Raw genomic sequence first — 22,329 nt, 5'->3', positions numbered from 1 at the left:
AAAAAAGGTGACAAGTTGTGGGTATTGCAATGGAAATAAATGCATTAGGGAAGTATGCTGGCAGAATAAGGTACTCCATATCTGTCCAAGTTTTAATCCCCAGAATATACTAATATATTTTGTTACACATCAAGGGAGAAATTAAGGGAGATGGAATTAAGCCTGCTATAGAAAGTAAAAAGTTTCCTCTTCAATGTTCCCCTTCTTGTTAAAGAATAAATCATAATTGTTAGGAATAATGAGTTCTTTTTTTTTTTTTTGAGGCGGAGTCTCGCTCTGTCGCCAGGACTGGAGTGCAGTGGCCGGATCTCAGCTCACTGCAAGCTCCGCCTCCCGGGTTTACGCCATTCTCCTGCCTCAGCCTCCCGAGTAGCTGGGACTACAGGCGCCGCCACCTCGCCCAGCTAGTTTTTGTATTTTTAGTAGAGACAGGGTTTCACCGTGTTAGCCAGGATGGTCTCGATCTCCTGACCTTGTGATCCGCCCGTCTCGGCCTCCCAAAGTGCTGGGATTACAGGCTTGAGCCACCGCGCCCGGCCAAGTTCTTTTAAAGACTAACTTTCTTCAAGCCTCCGTGCTTTGTGCTAATAACTCTTTGTTAAGCCCTATCCTGTGTAACTGTAGGACATGCTCACAGTCACGTTCCAGCTCACATCCTATGCCCCTTCCTCATTTCAAAATGTCATTGCTTCCTTAAACCTTTCGTAAGAAACTTCCTCTCCTTTGTTCTTTCTTGCACTTACCTATGTAGGAAAGTTTTAGGCTATTAGCAAATCGGATATCAGTTTAAGACTGAGGTCCCGCTCCAGCCAATGGATGCAGGACACAGCAGTAAGGACGACCCAAATGCATAAGGGATAAATATGTCTGCTTTTCCTTTCTTCAGGTGTGTTCTTGCCATTGTTCCATCTGCGACTGAGCATCCTTTCTGTAGAAAGTAAAGATGGCCTTGCTGGGAGATCTTTGGTTTCCGTGCTGACTTTTCTTCGTGGCACAATTACGTATTTCTAACAATTTTGGTATTCCTAAAACCTGCTAATCAGCTGATACTAAACAGGAAGATTATCCTGAATTATCTGGGTGAACTTAGCATAATCACCATGGTCAAATAACTCTTTGAAAGAAAATTAAAATAACGTGGACAGGAGAGGGTGCAGAGTTGGGTTAGAGTGAGGAAATACAAGGATTTCAGTGTCTGTCGCTGGCTTTGAAGGTGGATGGGACCGCAAGCCACGAAATGCAGGCAACTTGTAGAAGCTGAAAAACACACACAAAAACGTCATTCTCCCTTGAATCCTCCATAAGTTTCACAGGCCTTCTGACACTTTGATTTTAGGGCAAAGAAACTCATGTATGGCTTCTCGCCTACAGAACTGTAAGATAATCAATTTGTATTACTTTTGGTCATGAAGATTGTGGTGATTTCTTACAACAGCACCAGAAAACCAATTTAAGGAGTTTCACAGGAAAATCTATGGTGATTAATAACATTTGAAATAAACATACTTTTGTGCATTTATTTGGCAAAGAAATGCTCAAAAGTATATTTGTTCTTCCTTTCTTTCCTCCTCCCCTCCTCTCCTTCCTTCTCTCTCTCTTTCTCTCTCTCTCTCTTTTAAAATATTTGTTTCCCCAGCACAGGAAGTAAATACAGCACACTGAGTTTTGATGAATCTGTGTTATTCGTGGTTGTCCCGCCACCTGGACTGCTGTTATTGATCACTATATTTCAAAGCTAGTATAGATACAGATCCATGTTTAATTCCTGTGACCACCTCACTACTCATATAGTGTCTATTGCTCAGCCTTTGGCCGGTTCTTCTTCCCTAATAAGGGTGCTTATGGGACTAATTCTTCCCTGGCAACAAGTTGGAGGCCCTGCGGTCTAGGCAGATACAAACATTTCTATTAGGGCTCTTTGCATTTTGCTCAATGATCTCAGGTATATGCCTTTCCATATACTAAATGCAAAGTATTCCTTCAAGGTGTTTGCGTTCAGTCTGAATAAACTCATTTGTGAAAAAGATGTTGCTAAGTATTTTTTGATAAAATTTAGGTTCTTGTGGAAGCTATTTTAGACAGGATTACCAGAACATAGTATCTCAACTCAGAAGTCTACTCCGTCTTTGAAAATGGTGCTGTATGTAATTACAAATCCTCAGTAGGTTACTCAGCTGTAAAGCAAGGAATATAATTTACGTTCAAAGTTATTTTTTGGCTTAGGCAAAAAAAATTGGACACTTAGAGTCCAATTTTCATTGGCAGGGATGATTGATGTTTCTCTTCACCACTTTCACAGAGGATGGGGAAGAAATAACATGTATTGATCTCCCTTCCTTCCTGCCCATTCATGTTTTCAAGGGATGTGTGAAAAACAGTGCTTGAATTTTCTTTTTACAATTCTGTGCTTCTGATGCAGTAAAAAACTCTGAGGAAAAATGGAAGCTGTCGTTAATCCCAATCACACATTACATTAATAAATAAATTTTGGAAATTGTAAATAAGAACATGTTTGGTGAGACTGAATGTTTCATCTAATAAAATGGTGTTCCTTTACAATTGTGTTACTCATTCAACAGAAATTGAAAAGATCATCCACCTAGAAATTATTGTTTCATTCACTACTTAGCCAATAAAAGTCTCTCTTTGTTTTCCCATTCCATGGTAAGAAAAAGTTATTAAAAATTATCAACATACAAAAAGATATAAAAATAATATAACGAGCAAATATGTATTCAACACTTAGCTCAAGAAAAATGTAATAAAAAGCACAGAGGCTGTTAAAGACCCTTTTCATGCTTCCAAATTGCAGTTTGCTTTTTTCCTTTCAGAAGTAAAAGCTGTTCTGCATTTGGTGTTTGTTTCTTGGTGTTTCATTATGCTTTTAATCAATAAGAGAAATCAAACTTCAGTAAAGAATCACAGTGGGAAAAAACACTTCACATGTCCAGTGCGATTGAAGTAGACTGTTCCCTGTCACCTCTCTCTCTGCTCTATTAGAGCTGTACTGAGAACTCGCCACAGCTGCAGCCCCCTGGCTTTTCTCCAACCGGGGAACAGGAACTGACCCCTTAGCTAGTCGCTTGGCAAACAGGCTTCGCTTTTGCAGCTGTGTCCACCAGGGGACGCTGAAGAAGATACAGGATAATGCTTTTTTGGGGGGAAAATGTAGTTCCAAAACCACTAAAAAAATTATAAATGGTGAAATGTTAACATCATGAGGTCTGCAGAGCAATGCTCCGTTTAGCCATTCAAGATTAATTTTAGTCACAATTTTGGGAAAAGCTCGTTTACTTCCATCTATAGTCCATAACCCAAGGCTATCAGTGAGTCTTCTTTCGAATGTGTGTGGGAAGGTCTTCCTTCCTTCCTTCCTTCCTTCCTTCCTTCCTTCCTCCCTCCCTCCCTCCCTCCCTCTCTCTCTCTCGGTCTATCTCTCCCTCTCGCCTCTTCCTTCCTTCCTTCAGTCTTTCTCAGTCTTTCTCAGTCTTTTTCTCTTTTTCTTTCTTTCTTTCTTTCTTTCTTCTTTCTTTCTTTCTTTTTCTTTCTTTTTCTTTCTCTCTCCTTCCTTCCTTTTCTTCTTCTTTCTTTCTTTTTTCTCTTTCTCTCTGCCTTTCTTTATTCTTTTTTATTTCTTCTTTCTCTTTCCTTCCTTTTTTCTTCCTTTATTTCATTCTCTCAGTCTCTCTCTCTCTCTCTCTCACTCTTTCTTCCTGTCTTTCTTTTGCAACAGAAGCTGAGCCCAGACATCAACAATAAACAGATCTATTTAACAGCCATGAGGGAGTACATGGATATACATGGAGAGCCAGGAATGGTTCACAGGAATCAATGCTTCAGGAATTAATTTGTTTAAATGGATTTTTTTTTCCATTTCATGAATAACTTTGTTCAAGCCTTTGATGTTCAAGCTTGGGAAGAAAGAATCCCAGTGATCTATTTGGATCACATGATTTTCCCCCGGCCTTTTCCACCTGTGTAGAGAGAGTTTCATCTCCAAAGAGCACACAGTCCTTGTTACCGAAAGGAAGGGGAATAGACTTTGGGTCAGTATCTGTTCACTTATTCAACTTCTAGAAAGTGTAGCTGTGAACAGATACTAACATGGTAAGTCAACATCAGTATTTTTTAAGTCTACTATATGCCAAGAATTAAGCTAGATAATGATTTTAATAATAACTGACAACTGAGTGGTTACTACATGCCAGATCCTGTTGTTAAGTGCTTACTATGTATGGACTCATTTGATTTTCATGACTGCTCTCCTTGGTAAATATCTGCTTTTATTCCCATTTTAAAGTTGAGGAAACTGAGACAGACAGAGACGGGAAAAGTGAGAAAGAGACAGTTCACACAGTGAATGAGTAGCCAGAACACAGGTCCCAGGAATATGGTTTCAACGCCCATTCTCTCAATGATTATTGTGCAGAAAAGCATTTTGACACTCAGAGATTGGTCAAGAGCTCAAATGTAAACATCAACCCTACAGCCTGTTAAAAATTGATCACCCCCATAGGGAATATTGCCAGAGCACACAGGCTTACTCTGTCCTGATGATGTGGAATTATTTTTGCCTGCTCCCATGAAAAGCATGCCTAACCATTACGTGGGTTTGTGACATCTGCGTGACAAATGGAAGATTGTGTCTTTAATGCAAGAACAACACCAGAGTTCCACCCCAGTGAAGCTCACCACCCAGAACTCTAGTTGGGGAACCAGACCAGGAGGCACAAATGGGTTCTTTCAAATCATTTCCAGTGAAGATACTAAGGTATCCATGGCATGAACTATTAGTCAGCAATGACGAATTCCAAGCTGAAAGATCTATCTTTAGCCTCAGAGATGCGTGATATACTTAGCTAACAATGCTCTCAGCCTATTTCTCCTCTGGCGCTGGAGTGTACTCTGGCACTGGAGCATTTTCTGGGGGAAGGAAATCCTACTTTATTTTCATAATTAGCCGATTTAAAGCCCAGGCAATGGGAGAAATAAGAAAATAATGGTGAGAATTGATGCAGGCAGGCAAGCCCCCAAATTGGGGCTGAGCCCAGGAAGGTTATTGGCTTCACCCAGAAATAATTCAAGGGTGAGCCAGTGGTGTGAGACAGCAACATTTACTGAAGCAGCAGAGATTTTGCTCCTTGCAGAGCAGGGCTCCCCATAGGCAGTGTGCTCAGAATATCAGCTCAGAGGCAGCTCCGCAGTCACATTTGTACCCATTTTAATTAAATGAAAATTAAGGGACAGATTACACAGAAATTTCTAGAAAACAGGTGGTAACTTCTGGGTGTGTCATTACCATAGAAAGGGACAGTAACTTCAGGGTGTTGCCATGGCAGTGGTAAACTGACACAGGCACACTGGTGGGCGTATCTTACGGAAAGGTGCCTCCACCTGGACCTGTTTGAGCTAGTCCTCAATTTGGTCCAGTGTCCAAGCCCCACCTCCTGAGTCCAGTCCTGCCTCCAACCTCAGTATGACCATGGTTGTTTCCTGGATGTCTTTAGTATTAACAGGGAGTATACGGGGAGTCACTGCTTCATCACTGTAAACCACACTCAGCTGGAAAACTGAGCTCTGGAACACATATGTTTGTGTTCTGGAAAAATACAGGTGATGGCATTTGAAACAAAACAAAAGATAGTTGAAAACTACTAGGAAGACAGGCTGGAATAAAAATCATTTTCCAATTCTGCTTTATCTTAATACATATATTAGGTTTCCTAATAAATAGATAGGCTTCTTTAAATTTTTTTTATTATGCATGTACAGTTTTTGAGAAACTATCAGCAACTCAGCAGATCTTGAGAAAAAAATTCAATCAGTCAAAGATATTTATCAACTACCAAATGTGTAGAGTGTTTTTTATTTGATTTTTTCATACAAATTTTTTCTTTTTTAATGTTCTATGATGTTAAAACAGAAACGCAGACACGTGCAGAAAAGAGACTTTTGTCCTGGATCAGTGATTCTCAAACTTTGTTATATATTAGAAACACCTTGTGGAGAGGTTAAGAATTCTGGTTCCCAGACCAAACTCCGTAACAATTGTCTGAATCTCTAGGGGTGGGAAGAGGCAACAGTGGTTTTTGTTTTCTGTGTTTTAAAAGCCTCCCAGGTAATGACAGTGTGCAACTAATTTGAGAATCAGAGTCCTGGATGTTAGGCTCTGGAGAAGTGCTTCTCAAACTTTTGTATATAGTATCAGAATCACCTTGAAAGCTAACAAAAAATATGCATGCCTCCCCTCTTTGAAGCAGGTTGAGGCTCAGGGTCCCACAGTCTCACCAAGTTCCCGGATGATTTGATACATACCAAGTTTGAGGGCCATCGTCACAAGTGATCAAAACAGAGGTGCACCTCACACCTGGATTCACATCATAGACACCTGTGGAGATTTTAAAATACAGTTATCCCCCATCCCGGAAGATTCTAATTTAATTGGGCTGGAGAGAGCCCAGGAATATTTAAGTATCATCTTTTTTATTGAAACAAGATATGTTTTTCAGACAGGTACATAAATCAAATTATATACGTACTATGATAAATTTATACAAGCAAACCCAACCATAAATCTACCACCAAGACCAGGAAACATTATAAGAACAAACCAAGTCCCCCAGCAAGTATCTCCAAAAGAGTAACGACTATTCTGACTTATAGCACCAAGTAACTTGGCTTGCCATTACCTTTATGCAAACAGAAACCCGCAGTGTGCACTCATGGTTACCAGGCCTCTTTTGTTCAAGGTTACTTTTTCAAAATTCTTCTAAGTATTGCAGGTGACAGTAGTTCAATACTTCGCATGATAGAACCGTATCTCATGTTATGAATGCTCCCTCTCATTATTGGACATTGGGTTGTTTCTTGCTTGGGGCTCGGGTGAACGTTGCAAATGAATGGTTTTGTACATATAGTCACAATATTCACTATGAATGTTTTTGTACATGTCTTTTGTACATGGTTTTGTGCATGTAGTCAAAACATTCACTTACGAATGGTACCTGTCTTTTGATTCACATGTGTAAGCATTTTTGTAAAGTGGAGTCAAATTCCACTAAAGAGTTGACTTTCTGAGTCATGGTGCATGCTTATTTTTGGCCATAGTAGATGCTGACAGAGAGCTTTCCAGAACCCACCAGCTGTATATGAGAGTTCCAGTGGCTCTGTCATCACCACCACTTGGAATCTGTAATCTCTTCGTTTTAGCAACTCTGGTGGGATGCATGTTGGCACCACCCCCTCACTGTGCTTTTATCAAACATTATTGAGATTTTGGATACAGTCTCTCTTGCAATCTGCAAGTAGTGGCAGAGTTATCTCTTTCTTTCCAATTGTTATACCTGTTAGTTCTTATAAATCTGGGAAAATACTGAGTAAAGTGGTGATATCAGGCATCCTTCTCTCATTCCTCATAACAGCCAGAACAATTTCGATATTTCCTCAATTGAGTCAGATTTTGTTTCATATGTTTTGAACAAGTTTTTTATACATTTAATGAAATTTCCTTCTGTTCCCAGATAGCTCTGAGTAACTGATCATACTGGGTTAAATTTTATTAAATTTTTTTCTCCTTCAGTGAAAGAATCATGTTCTATTTGTTTGCTTAATTCTGTTACTGTAGTGATTATATTGACAGGTTTTTTAAACATAAACTAACCTACCATTTCTATAATAAAGCCAACTTATTCTGTTGCCCAGGCTAAAGTGCAATGGCACAATCTCAGCTTACTGTGACCACGCTCTCCCAGGCTTAAGCAGTTCTCATGCCTCAGCCTCCTGTCCCGAGGAGCTGGGACTACAGGTGTGCGCCACCATGCCCGGCCAATTTTTTATTTGTGCCTTTAGCAGAGATGGGGTTTTACCATGTTGGCCAGGCTGGTCTCGAACTCCTAAGCTCAGGTGATTTGCCCACCTCGGTCTCCCAAAGTGCAGGCATTACAGGCGTGAGCCACTGCCCCTGGCCCTGTAACTCTTTTTATAGTGTTTTTGCCATGTTTTGGCACCAAGGTTATGCTGGACAATAGAGAAACTGTGTAGGTTTTTCCTCTTTTACCGTGTAAGAGTTGATGTGATATTTTCTACTATCTGGAAGCCTTCTAAGCCTGGGTATATTTGTGGAAGACTGTTGTAAGACACTCTTGTTTTTTAATAAAATGTTTATTTTTCTTTCTTCTGTTCTTTTCTTTCCACATTTTTATTCTGATTAGCCTAGCTGCCAAGTTCTTTGTATTTATTTTCCCTGCCATTGTAGAATTTATTAAAATTGAAGCAAAATTTATTTAATTAGTTTCGGGAAGACTCTCAGAATCTCCTCTAATATTCTTCTCTATTCTCTTTTCTAATTTTGACACTGATTACACACATTTGTCAGGCCATTTGTCTATCCCAAAAATGTTTTTATATGTTTAATGTCCATTTAAACTATGTTTTTATGTTTGATTCCTCTCTGTTTATTCTTCCATCTGACCATTTTCCACTGGCCTGTATTCCTACGGTTTTGCCAAATACGCTGTTAAGCCCACATATTTGTTTATTAATTCAAATCGTGTATATTTTAGTAATAGAATTTCATTTGAATAATTGTATAGAGTGTTCTTTTCTGTTAACATTTTTCATCTTACCATCTATTTTACGGAATATGTTTTTGAGGGTTTTTAAATAATATTTTATTTTTCTTGTGTTTGGTAATTTCCTTTGGTGAACCTGATAGTTTTTAAAACAAATCTTTAAAAAGACATTTTCTTTTGAAACGGCATTGCGTGAGCTTAGCTTTTGGGAAGCAGTTAGTGTGTATGTACGCAGGCTGCATTTGTTTTTCTATTAACTGATTAAGAAGACTTGAGGCTTGTGTTCAGTTTTTGTAAGTCTTGTGGGATTATTGTTTCTTGATTATAGGATGCAATCTTTCAGTATAAAGCTTGAGTCATTTACCGGGGGCTATGTTTCTTGTTGAGTTCTGAACCCAACTGTTTTTCCTTCCACATTTAGGGATTGCAGAGGCTCGGCTGTCTCTGCAGCCTCCTAACTGCTGCTTCCTATTTGATTCTTTTGCCTCTAGGTCTTTATTTATTACAAATAAGGAAATCTCTCGAGAGCCAAAGGTGTTTAAAGATTGCCAGGTTCACTTTTCCATATTTCCTTCCTAACTGATAGGCTGGCTAGCCTTAACTGTACATTCAGCCTTCCCCGAACTGTAAGATCAGTAAAAGCTCTGCTGGCATTTGCTGCATTTTAGTATCACTTTCTATTTAGCATCTCAGGTTTCTACTCTTGACTGCTTATGAGTCAGCAATAATCTCAATGACAAGGCAGAATCATAGGCTGGGCTCATCTTAAAGGGCTTCCTTTCTCTCCTAGGGACAATGTTCCTCAAAACCTGATGAAACAGATAGCTCTGCAATGCTTTAAACAAACCTGATTTCCTTTGGTATTTTACCAGTTAATTAATTCAGTTGTTCTAAATGGGAGGGTTAATCTACCCTAAACTGACCCATCATAGCACAACTTATGTTTTCTGAGAACTGTCGTTTTCTAAATCTCCACAAATAAAAATTCCCCTATTTGAATGCATCTCTGCATTATTTTGTCTTCTTTGTGTTCAATTATGGAGGCAGAAACCTCCAACGAGTTTAATTTAAACTAATCTGAACTTATTGGGGTGTAAGGGACAGCTCGCAGATGAGAGGATGAAGCAGAGTATAAAGGACATCAAAAAGCATTTTTTATTCTATTTTGGAAAGAAAACTTACTCATATGATCTGCATTATTCCATACTACGTTCAAAGACCTAAGCCATTCCACAGAAACGAACTATGTCGCACCCACACAATTGAATATCATTTAGCAATAAGAATGAGTTTTCAGGCCACAAAAAGATACAGAGGAAACTTAGATGCATGTTGCTAAGTAAAATGAGTCGATCTGAAAGGCTGTATACTGTCTGATTCCAACTATATGGCATTCTTCAAAAGGCAAAACTGAAGGCCAAATGACTAGTGGTTCCCAGGGTTGGGGGCAGGGAGGGATAAACCAATGGGACACAGGGAATTTTTAGGGCAGTGAAACTATTCTGTATCATGTTACAGTGGTAGATACATGACATTATGTAGTCGTCAAAACCTGTAGAATGTACAACACAAAGAGGGAACCCTACTGTAACGACAGACTCTAATTAATAATAATGAATGATTATTGGCTCCCCCATTGTTAACAAATGTACCACATCAATGCATGACGTTAAAAATAGGGGGACCTGGGAGGGGTGAGGGAGTCTATGGAAACTTTCTTTACGTCCTACTCAACTTTTCTATAAGCCTATAACTGCTCCTAAAATAGTATATGTAGAAAGGAAGAAAAAAAAAAAAACTCCTCAAAACAATAAGTACTATACTCACTAATTGCATTGCATTATGCAATTAGTCATAACAATATAATTAAATCTTTTCAAGCTTGGCATTTTATAAAAATCCTCTGGATTTATCTGTGAGGTTTGTATTATGCTACTCAAAATTTTTTTTTTCTATTTTTTTTTTTTTTACAACAGTATTAGCTAGGCAAACAATGAAATACATTCTGGTATTTTAGGTAAAAGAGCACATCTGCATGTATTAAACACTCCTGGGATGTCAATCAAGATATATCAGGAAACCACTTGAGATGGAAGAGGTGGAATAAAATGATTTTTACAGGCATCCTCAATTGTCTGCAGCTTTATTGGAACCTAGTTTTGATTGCTGGGATTACCCTGAGCAATTAATTGCTTCTTTTTGATATAAATACCTTGCCTCCATTGGTTCATTCTTACAGTGGAGCTCCACCATTTCTCACATGATGAGTAGCATGCTTGAAGTGATTGTTCTAGGATCTATTTTCAGGGAAGTATAATTTGTCTGAAGCAGAGAGCTGACCTGACCACCAGCAGGAAAACCTTGTGGTGAGTTGCAAGGTCGAAAGTAGCAACGTCTATCATTGAGGGAAAATAGCACCCTCTTCTGGGAAAATTCCGTCCTTTGTAACACAGACAGTGATCCCCAACTCTGGCTAAGCACTGGCTTCATCTGAGAACTTTTTGCAGTTATCAACTTCCAGGGGATTCTGGTGCAGTAGGTACAAATCTGTGCGCTGCACACGCTTTCCAAGTAACTCAAATCACAAAGGTTTGGGAGCCACTAGATAGATACATGAACTCTCAATAAGCTCTATCACTTTATTGGTCCAACCTTGTTGGCATGTGGTAGCTATCATATAAGCTAACATATATGCTGAGAGATTTTCACCAACACCATATTTCTGTCTGATAAAAGGGAGGGTATCTTACATGAGAGTTCTTACAATGTCTTTTGTGTTACTGAGCTCTCAGAGACTGACTTTGAGTGACAATGACAAAAAAAAAATTGTTTGAAGAAGACACATTAAACCTGCAATGACCTAAATCAATGCAGTTTGGGATGCTTAGACATCACACAACATAATTGGGTAAAGAATAGGAGGAGAAGGATTAGAGAAAGACGGAAAAGAAGAAAGTGGAGGAAACAAGGAAGGGAAGGAAAGAGGTAGTAGGAATCCTGGGTCACAGTTTGGAGAATACATGAAAATAGATTCCATCTAGTGGAAGGCAGGGTGGAAAACTCCAGACACAATCTAAGTAATAATTATTAGTAGAGAACAGATCCATTGTATCTCAAGTTTAGATTCTAAATAAAACAGTAGCTTTCCACCAAGATCTGCTTATTCACCCTTCTCAATCTAGACAAAGGCAGATGCTTGCATTCCCTCAGCAGAAGGCAACCTATGAATTATTTCACAGGCCTCCCCATTTCATGGGATAAAATGTAACGGATCCATCCACACTCACTTCTGGTCCACAGGTAATTCTGGCAGGGCTCGCCAACTTGGTGAGACATGCCTTCCCTGGATGGCCACTGACATCCAGTCACACAACCTCCTCCACTTCCTAAACACTCATCTTTCACTGGCATATTCAATTATTTTTTAAAGCAGCTTTTGTCACAAAAAAGAAATGAGACTCAGGCACGTATGAAGTTGATGTGAGGGTGCCCAGAAGATGAAGATGGAAATGCTGAGGAAACAGCCCGATCAATAGATGGACTCATAATAATGGGTTTAAAGAACTTTTAGTTATTTAAGTCACTGAATGTTTATTAAGCACATATTACATGACAGGCACTATTCTGGGCACAGAGGAAAGACCAAGACAGATAAATTCTATTTTCCTATTAGTTCAGCTTCTAAAACAAACAGCACAACCTTGGGTTTATCTCCTCTACACTCTACAGTAGGATGATCAAAGTCATAGTCATGATTCACTAAGTGTACTGATGAGTTACCATCAATCCCCGCCACAAACTCCCCACACAACACACACTCAACTCCAAAGATTTAAAAATAATTTTTACAGAAGATTAGAGAAGTTTTAGGATCCTTAATTGTCAAGTCTATTGCTCATATTTACTGAAAGTCTACCACCTATCTTCTTCCATATTATTTTCACTGTTCATTAGACTTGTAACAAACATTTTCAAAATAGTGGAAAATCATGGCCAGCGTGTTTGTTTCATCTATGAATGCTTGATTAATATTCCATTGACTGGGCTGCGTCTGGTGACAGATGCTGGACAACCCAATAGCTTCATTTTAGACTCTCCCTAGGAGAGAATTCAACACAGCAACTGCTGTTCCAGGTGAAACTGCCACCGTAGGTCCACGGGCGTCTTCCCTGAGACTCTATATTACACTACACGGGTACAAACCTGCATCAAAACACAGATGCTGTCCAGATTGCCCTTAGACTTTGTTCTGTGAAAGAATAATTCACACCTGCAAAATTTGAAGGCACCATGTAAGGGTTGCAATATTTTAAACAAATGTGAGATGTTTCTCATTCATTACAATTAGTCAATGCTGGGTGGGGAAGGCAGTTGGGACAAGAGCCACAATCAATGAAAACATAAAACTAAGCCTGCTCTATTGTGCCTTTATACGTAGCTCACACGAGACAGAGTCAGGGGATTCCATTATCCTCTTTAGAAATGATGGAAAGGAGGCTCACAGAGATTGTCTATTCAGGGCAATGCTTGTGTCTCAGCTTTCCTTGTAAGATGCTTCCTATAGACAGGATTCTACAGATGCCTTGTGCCTGGGGACTTCTCCATAACTAGTTCTTTATTTGCAGAAATAAATGCGCATAAGAAATTATTTTATTAAGGTCAGGAGCAAGGAGGAAGAAAATGTCACTTTTTTGTGTGAAATCTTGTCCATGTTTAGATTTAAACTACTTTGCTTAAGGAAAGTCATCTGAAGTCCTTTTATGAATAGGAGACACAAGGACTTGTGTCCTTTATTCCCTCTTCTATAGTAAGGCATTTTCCTGACTCAATCATGGAGCATCCCAAGTTGAAAAACATAAATAACATTTTGCTGGCTCCGTCTCTGAGATAAAAATTCCACATTTAAGAGTAAGTAACCATTTCCCCTGCCTGGGTTATAACATAGATTAGGAAACCAGGTGTTTAAGTTCAGAGGCCCCACGTGGTACTGTGCCTTGAATTTCAAGGAAGTGAAAATAAAAGCCTGCCTGAGCCAATCTCAGGAGGCTGCGGTGCCAGAAGGTAATTATCACCTCCACGCACCGAGGTTTGCTTTGCTGTGGACAGATGACCTTTTATATAAAAATCTCAAACTAGCATGCCAATTTCTACTTTCTATGTTAGAAAAAATGTTACTGAAGCTCTGAGTAGAAAAAGGCAATTACTGTGTTCAAGGTTCTTTGTCTGTCATCTGACAGCTGAAGGTAAGAATTTTGGGTGATGCATGTCAATCCATGTTGCTCCATCATTATCAATGCTACTAACCCATGAGCCTCCTCCACTCAGGTGCCCTTTGCTAGAGTGGTTTCAGGGACCACAGATAACAGGAAGAAAAGCCAAAAACCACAAATAAGACTTTATTTTCCACTGACCAGATAGTGGGACTCAGTTTAAAAGCTTGACTTGGGATTTTATAAAAGTACACTCAACTATAACAGACTTCCCAAGATTCTTGAAACATGATATTGATAACTGTGATCCAGCCACTGTATTAATTAACCCCTTTCTAGCAATGAAAAATACGTACTTAGGTTTCAAATAATTTCCATTAGGGAGAATGCAACATTAGGAACAGTGTGATTTATATCTTTTCTTCAGGGAGAAAATAAATTGCAATGGTGTTACTAGTGGCAGAGATCCGAGTCATCCCAAGTTACCGGCAGCCTATCTTTATGGGTCCACAGCAACTTCGGTCCTTGCCTCCTCAGAAGAGAGAATTTGACTGCGGGGCATAAAGCGGGGAAAGAGACCGAGGCAAGTTCCAGAGCAGGAATGGAAGTTTATTTTAAAGGCTTTGGAAAAGGAAGAAAGGAAGGCGCCCTTGGAAGAGACCCAAGTGGGCACGGGAAGGTTTAAGAGAGAAGGTCAAGTGCCCCATTTAATTGGGATCCTAGGACTTTCATAAACCGGCCTCCTTCCCATGATTCCGCCCACAGGGTGGGCTCTTGGCATGCTCAGAGCCCTCCTTACCCTTGGGAATTGAGCATGCGCAGTGTGTGCAGGCAGTTACACGCATTCCCATCAGAGGGTTTCTTCCTTTTTTTCAGTGGAATGTACCCAGAAGAGCATACTCTGCCATTGTTGTCTCTAATATGCATGCCCAGGAAGTTGTATCTCCTTGGGACCTGCATTCAATTAACAATTTAAATGTTAACAGGTGTGGACCATCAGGACATTGTCTCTCCCTGGCTGCTGGATTATCTTTTTAAATTTTATTTATTTATTTATTTTAGACGGAGTTTTACTCTTGTCGCCCAGGCTGGAGTGCAATGGCGCGATTTTGGCTTACTGCAACCTCTGCCTCCTACCTTCAAGCCTCCCAAGTAGCTGGGATTACAGGCATGTGCCACCATGCCTGGCTAATTTTTGTATTTTTAGTAGAGACGGGGTTTCACCATGTTGGCCAGGCTGGTCTCGAACTCTGGACCTCAGGTGATCCACCCACCTCAGCCTCCCAAAGTGCTGGGATTACAGGCGTGAGCCACTGCGACTGGCCCGAATGATCATTTTGAGAGAGCAAATTTGACAAGTGCCCAACCATCCCTGGACATTTCTAGTGGGTGAGGGGAGAGCCTTCTCCTGCCTGGCTCAGGCCTACCTGTAACCTTGGGGTTTGGTTGCAAGACCAAAATTAAGACACTGTCATTCTGTATGACTCACTGGGACCAAATTGGTTTCTGGATGGACTGACAAATCTAGATGTGTTTCTGAATTTTGGAATATCTCTTAATTACACGCTTCAGTAGGCTTTTATCCAGTGCTCCAGCAGCTGGTGACTTTCCCTTCATTGGGGCCGGGAAATTTTAGTTTTTATTATTGTTTTAAATGATTGATCGGTGCCATGGTAAGTCAACTTAACCACTGGTATATTTTACTGTCAAATGTGTAAGTTATTCTTACATAGCAATAACAAAATAGAAAGCCGGGCGTGGTGGCTCACGTCTGTAATCCCAGCACTTTGGGAGGCTGAGGTGGGTGGATCACCTGAGGTCAGGACTTCGAGACCAGCCTGGCCAACATGGCGAAACCCCGCCTCTACTAATAATACAAAAAATTAGCTGAGCGTGGTGGCATGCACCTGTAATCTGAGCTGCTTGGGAGGCTGAGGCAGGAGAATCTCTTGAACCTGGGAGATGGAGGTTGTGGTGAGCCGAGATCATGCCATTGCACTCCATCCTGGATAACAAAAGTGAAACTCCATCTCAAACAAACAAACAAAAAAAAACAAAAATAATAAAATAGAAATATAATTAACATGGTGTAGAGTCAATACTCTATTTTTCAAACAGACCATAAAGGGAAGAGTGCTTGTATAAATGCAAAAAGAATAAATTTTAAAAAAGATATTTCAAGCTAAAATGTTTTTTGAATTACCTACAGTTTAATTGTGGCCTCAGATCAATAGTTGCAAATACTTTATTACAAAAATAATAAGTTTCATATACTCTTTTGTGAATATAAAAGGTACCATCGTTGTCAAAAATTTACAAAATAAAAAGAGAAGTAAATATTTCAATATCAATTATACACTCACCAAGAAGAACCATTTTTACTGTATATTCTTCTATGCTTGTTATTTCTTATAAATATGTACCTGTAATTATCAGGGTGGACATGTTGCATTGTATCCTGTTTCCATTCAACAATAACTCATGAACCCTCCTGTGTATTAAATACTTTTCTACACATCTGTTTTAACGCATTTATTGAATTTCATCATATGAATCCATTCTATTTTGTGTATCTAGTTTCCTATTGCGTACATTTAGACTAATTACTGTTCTTGCTATTGTATATATATATTTGATAATTGCATTGTTGTAGTCTTTGAATATTTTTTGAATATTTGAATCCAAATATACTTGGGATAATTTGGAGGAGTAGCATTGCTGGGGTTTCACATATTTGCTTACATAATTGTATGCTAAGAGTGACCCATTTCTCCACACCCACCCATATTGCCCTGGGCAAGAATTTCCTTCTCTAATGTTCACACTTGGTTCCAGATGAACACCACAGGCTTCTTGAAGCCTGTGGCTTTATGGCTGACGGCTTCATTGGGTGGGGCCTCCCACCCTGAAGACTGGCTCAGAGTCAGTCTCTGCAGGACACTGAGGGCTCCTAACAGAATGGAGCAGCATCACTAGGATGTCCTATCCCCCAGAGACCTGGAGAGAGGGCGAAACCGTTCCAATTTCTTCCAACCCAGCACCCGACACACCTGAGTTTCCCTCAGTAAAAGGACAAACATAATTCCAAGAGCATAATTACTCTATCATCATGAAATAAAAACAAAAAGCATGTTTTCCTGAGGAGATAGAATTCTTATCTGCCTGTATCTAGCTAGCTAGCCAGTCATCTATTGTTTGTCTGTATCTGTCTATCTATCTATCCATCTATCTATCTATCTATCTATCCATCCATCCATCCTTCCATCTATCATCTGTTTCTATTTTGAAACAGGGCATTGTTCTGTCACCCAGACTGGAGTGCAGTGGTGCAATCATGGCTCCCTGCAGCCTCCACCCCCTGAGCTCTAGCCATTCTCCCACCTCAGCCTCCCTGGTAGCTGGAACTATAGGCATTCGCCACCACACCTAGCTAATTTTTAAATTTTTTTCTAGAGATGAGATCTCACTATTGCCGAGGCTAGTCTCAAACTCCTGGCCTCAAGTGCTTACAAGCATGAGCCACCACCACACCCAGCCTATATATTTTATGTATTTATGTTTTACATAGAAATGAATTAATATCATTATTAAATATACATATACTATGGATTTTGCTTATATGTTATTTGCATATATGCATTCATGTAAACATTTCATACATTACATATAAAATTATATACTTACATAATTTTTATATATTTTATATTTATATATACACATATAAAATGTGTGTGTATATGCAATTTTATATATATATGAAAAACTTGGACATCACAGATGTGCCAAATGGAAAAAAAGTATCTAAAGCTTAAGTAGCAAATGCAATATTGAATTCAGGCCAAATTAATTAAAGTATAACAGGTGTAGAAAGCTTGAGGCTTACTCACAAAGTGATCACACCTGGTCTGCCAGCTCCAGCTCAGGAGACAACGGAGGACCGGGCTGATCCATGCTCCTTCCTGTTCCTATCCTCTCAAAGGGACTCACCATCCTGACTGCAAACAACACAAATTAATTTTGCCTGTGTTTGCATTTTATGTAAGTGGAGTTATACAGTATATACTTTTTCTTTTTTTTAATTTCTTCACCATTTTGTGACATGCAAAAGATTTGCAGCATATATTGCTTTGTGCCTGGCTTCCTTTGCATAACATTGTGGTACATGTAGTTATGGATAATTTATTCTTGTTGTTACAGAGTGTTTTTTATATGATTATACCACAATTTATCAATTCTGTTCTTAATGGTTATTTTCCTTTTCTTCATATCATTCTCACAAATGCTGCTGGAGGGTCTACTATGGGCCAGCAGTATTCTAAGTTCTGAAACTTCTGTGCTGACCAGGACAGATTAAAATCAGTTTTGCTGGAAGAGACAGACACAAGTGTTATAATAATTTTGGAAAAAGACAAATACTATGTGGCAATAGTGCAGGTGGGTATGGAGGAATGCAACGTGGTGGGTAGAGAATATGAGTGGTCATGGTAAATTTTTCCAGAGAGCGAGTATTCGAGCTGACACCCAAATGAAGACCAAGAGGCAAGCAACGGTGGAATGGAAGATCATGCCAAGAAAAATGAATGATCACCCCAAAGTGCCTGAGTTAAGAAGAAACCCAGCCTGCCTGAGGAACAGAACGAAGGCCAGTGTGACTGGAACAAAATGAGAATGGGGAGAGAATGGGGAATGAGGTGATTTAATTGGGGCTAAATGAGGAAGATTCCCAAAGGCCATGGTGAAAAGTCGGGCTTCTATGATGAGGTCAGTGGGAGGCCATTGGGTTGCTTTTGAGCAGTGGAGTGACTTAATCTGATGGACTAGGGAATTTAATTCATTTTCTGTACTCTCTGCCATCTTAAGCACTGGCTATCAATAAATGACAAACTAGGAGTGTTAAGAGAATAAGTATATTTTGTTGGATAATAGGAATGGGAATTTAGAATAAACTCCTTTCAAAAATTCTTGTTTCTACCTTAGCAGGGACACTGAACACTGATTAAATTTTGGGGAAGCACTGGGAAGTGTACAGACTCCTGTCTCTGTCCATAGCATTTATTCCCCAAATTGCCCACTTCTTATTACTCACAGTGTGTTACACGAGTCTAAAGTCAAGCTCATTGTTACTATACTTACAACTCTACTAAGCACAAAATACATTTACTGGAGATTAGATCAGACTTCTGAATTGCCTTTCGTTTTTTGGGGGTGAGGGAGCAAAAAAGATTCATAAGGGATTTGTTTCAAATAGAAGTCATTCTTGTCAAGCTATGTCTTTAAAAATTAGTTCTACAATAGATTTGCCAAAAAATCAATTACTTGCCTAGAGACAGAGTGGATACATTTTTTTCTTCTAACCAAATTCCAAGAATTGTCTTACAGGTAGTGTTTCTTATCTAACTCTGAACATCCTCTTCTGCTATCTGTGAATTTCTTATAAGAATACTTGGAAATGTTTGTTTCCAACTTGGTACTCTCTTTTTTTAATTAAATGCTGTGTTATAATTCCTCCTTATATTTGTGTGTCACATACTAATGTTGATTTATGAATAATTGTTTCCTGGGATGCTGTTTTTGAATCAATTAAGAGGTAATACAGGAAATAGGAGTGTTTTCCTGCTCAAATTAGTTGAAGAAGCTGCCTTCAACTGGTGATGTTAATGACAGATTTCTCTGGTAACTAGTGGTTATTGTTTTGGGAGGATGCTTAAAACAACATATTTGAATAGACTGCCCCTGAATTTACTTATTGGTATATCCAGTCAACAAATATTATTGATGACTTTTATGGTCTACATCTTGACCTAGACAATAAGGTTAAAGAGATTTTAGAAAAACCAGTTCCTCCTTTTAAAAAACTTAGAAATAAATGGGAATGTTCCATGTAATCTATCCAGTGATGGAATTTTTTAAGTTATTAATAAAAGGAAAAACATTAAAAAATACATAAAAAAAGAAATGAATGGGAATGTAAGATCATCAATTTATGATAACTGTTGCAGGTGATACAAAGAAGAATTGAAGTGTTATCCTAGCTCACATCCAAATGTATGCCAGATGCCCTCTTTAGTGTCAGAATTTTACTTGAAAAACTATCTATTTTATAGCCTGCATTTTCACCCTGCTATTTTAAGAATGCACTTAAATATTTTATTTCACCTTACTTGTTTTGCATATGTAGTCCTTTTAATCTTAGGTATTAAATATATAAAAAATGACTTTTAGAACTAGTTAAAGAATTTTCAAAGGGCAGATAAAATATGTAATTTTCATCTTTCCAAACTGGTACTATGTAACATACGAAGCACAATTAATGGTCATAATGATATGTTGAGGCACCAAACCGAAAGAATGCATCTGGAATGATTAACTAGGAAACTAAATGAAAAAAAAAAAAAGTATGTATGTGTGTATGTGAGTGTGTGTGAGTCTATGTGTGTGTTCTACAGTGAGATGCAACTTAATTTTTTTTTCCAAGTAAAATATAGGCAAGAGCTTTCTCTGGAGGAAGTAGTAGGAAATGGTTCACCCTCCTTCAGGAAAAAAAAAGCTGGACAAATATATACAACAGTTTTAAATACATAGATATAGGCAAAAATTAGTGATTTATGAGAGAAGGGAAAATAATGAAGTAAACTCCCAAATTTCTCCACATGTACTGCCTTGAGAAAGTTTTCAGGCCACAGAAAGGCGGCGGGGGAGGAGGGGGGGACTCAGAGAGGAGCCATCTGACTGCAGAGAGCTGGAGAGGAGCGAGATCCACAGAGAAATCTCTGGAGGCCCCTCCAGCTGTTCAGCCAGCTGTTAATCTGCACAGTGACGCAGAAACTGACTGTGGCCAGGGGAAACATGATGTGGAAGAATTCCGGAGGACAGCACCATGATACCACATGCAAGCTTAGCATGGCTGGCCCATCACCTAAACACAGAGACCTCATAATTCAATGAGAAATAAGGTAGGATACTCCTTAAAAGGTCTTCACTTCTTACTGAATTACAATGAATTCTTAGCTTTCAATTAATGCTGCTCTATTTCTGTCCAATAAATCTTAAAAGCCTTACCCAAAAGGATTAAATTATTTCAAATACCTTAATTGTGTTCCACAACAAAACTAAATATCTATATAAATTACATAATTTTACATAGCATATATATGTATATATCCCCCAAAAGGATACATTTCAAAATATCTTGCATCCAATCAAAAATTACGAGGCATGCCTATAATGAGAAGAAACTTCAATCGAAACATCTAAAACTGACACATATGTTACGTTTAGAAGAAAGGGACATTATAATAGTCATTCAGTATGTACAGAAAGTGGAGAGAAGTGTTAAAATGTGGCATGGAGACAAAACATAAAAAGGACACAAGTTGGCTGGGACTGGTGGCTCACTCCTGTAATCCCAGCACTTAGGGAGGCTGAGGGGGGCGGATCATGAGGTCAGGAGATCGAGACCATCTTGGCCAACATGGTGAAACCCCTTTGCTCCTAAAATACACAAAGTTAGCCAGATGTTGTGGCACATGCCGGTGGTCCCAGCTACTTGGGAGGCTGAGGCAGGGGTATTGCTTGAACCTGGGAGCCAGAGGTTGCAGTGAGTCGAGATGGCGCCACTGCACTCCAGCCTGGTGACAGAGCAAGACTCAGTCTCAAAAAAAAAAAAAAAAATGATACAAGTTAAAATTGTATAGATGACTTCAGGTGCAGTGACTCACACCTGCAATCCCAGCACTTTGGGAGGCTGAGGCAGGAGGATCACGAGGTCAAGAGATGGAGACCATCCTAGCCAATACGGTGAAACCCAGTCTCTACTAAAAATAAAAAAATTAGTCCGGCGTCTGTAGTCCAAGCTACTCAAGAGGCTGAGGCAGGAGAATTGCTTGAACCCGGAAGGTGGAGGTTGCAGTGAACTGAGACTGCACCACTGCACTCCAGCCTGGCGACAGAGTGAGACTACATCTCAAATATACATATATATATATAGGTATATATACATATGTGTGTGTATATATATCTAGTATAGATTGTGTGAAATGAACAATTATGTTGCGTATGGTAAGCAACAGAAGATATTAGTGAATATGATGACAAATTAATAAAAAACTAACCATGCTTAACCAGAGAGAGAGGGAGAGAGATGAAAGCAAAAACAAAAAAGAACAGAATGCACTGTGGTTAGGAGAAGCAGCCTAATAATTGTGTAACTGGAGTTCCCCAAATAAAGAGGCACAAAAAACATTTGAATGAATAATGTAATGAAATGATAAACACACAGATTTAAGAAGCTTAATAAAACCCAGGCCCAAGAACCATAAAAAATACACAAAGAAATACTATAACCAAATTGTCCAAAACAGTTTACAAAGAAAAAAATCTTAAAAACAAAGTAAAAAAAAATGTTATATAGCGAGGAAGAACTCTGAGAGTTGCAACATGTTTCTTGTCAAAAGCAACGCAAATGGGAAGATAGCAGGACACCATTTTCACATGAAAGAAAGAAGAAAAATAGCCAAGCTAGAATTCTGTGTGCACTCATATATACTTAT

At 39.0% G+C, this 22,329-nt stretch overlaps 1 long non-coding RNA gene across 1 annotated transcript in view; it reads right to left on the bottom strand.

Annotated features, from left to right (window-relative positions):
* Positions 1–5,868: 5,868 nt before the first annotated feature.
* Positions 5,869–22,329, bottom strand: part of LOC117089188 — a 78,200-nt gene continuing 61,739 nt past the window's right edge. The window contains exon 5 of the long non-coding RNA XR_004439494.1: positions 5,869–6,388. This is a non-coding gene — a long non-coding RNA (uncharacterized LOC117089188). The remainder of the gene's footprint in view (positions 6,389–22,329) is intronic.

This window comes from Trachypithecus francoisi, unplaced genomic scaffold (assembly GCF_009764315.1).
Source record: "Trachypithecus francoisi isolate TF-2019V2 unplaced genomic scaffold, Tfra_2.0 Lachesis_group11, whole genome shotgun sequence".
Lineage (NCBI taxonomy): Eukaryota > Metazoa > Chordata > Mammalia > Primates > Cercopithecidae > Trachypithecus > Trachypithecus francoisi.
This window is presented reverse-complemented; position numbering and strand designations above follow the sequence as displayed.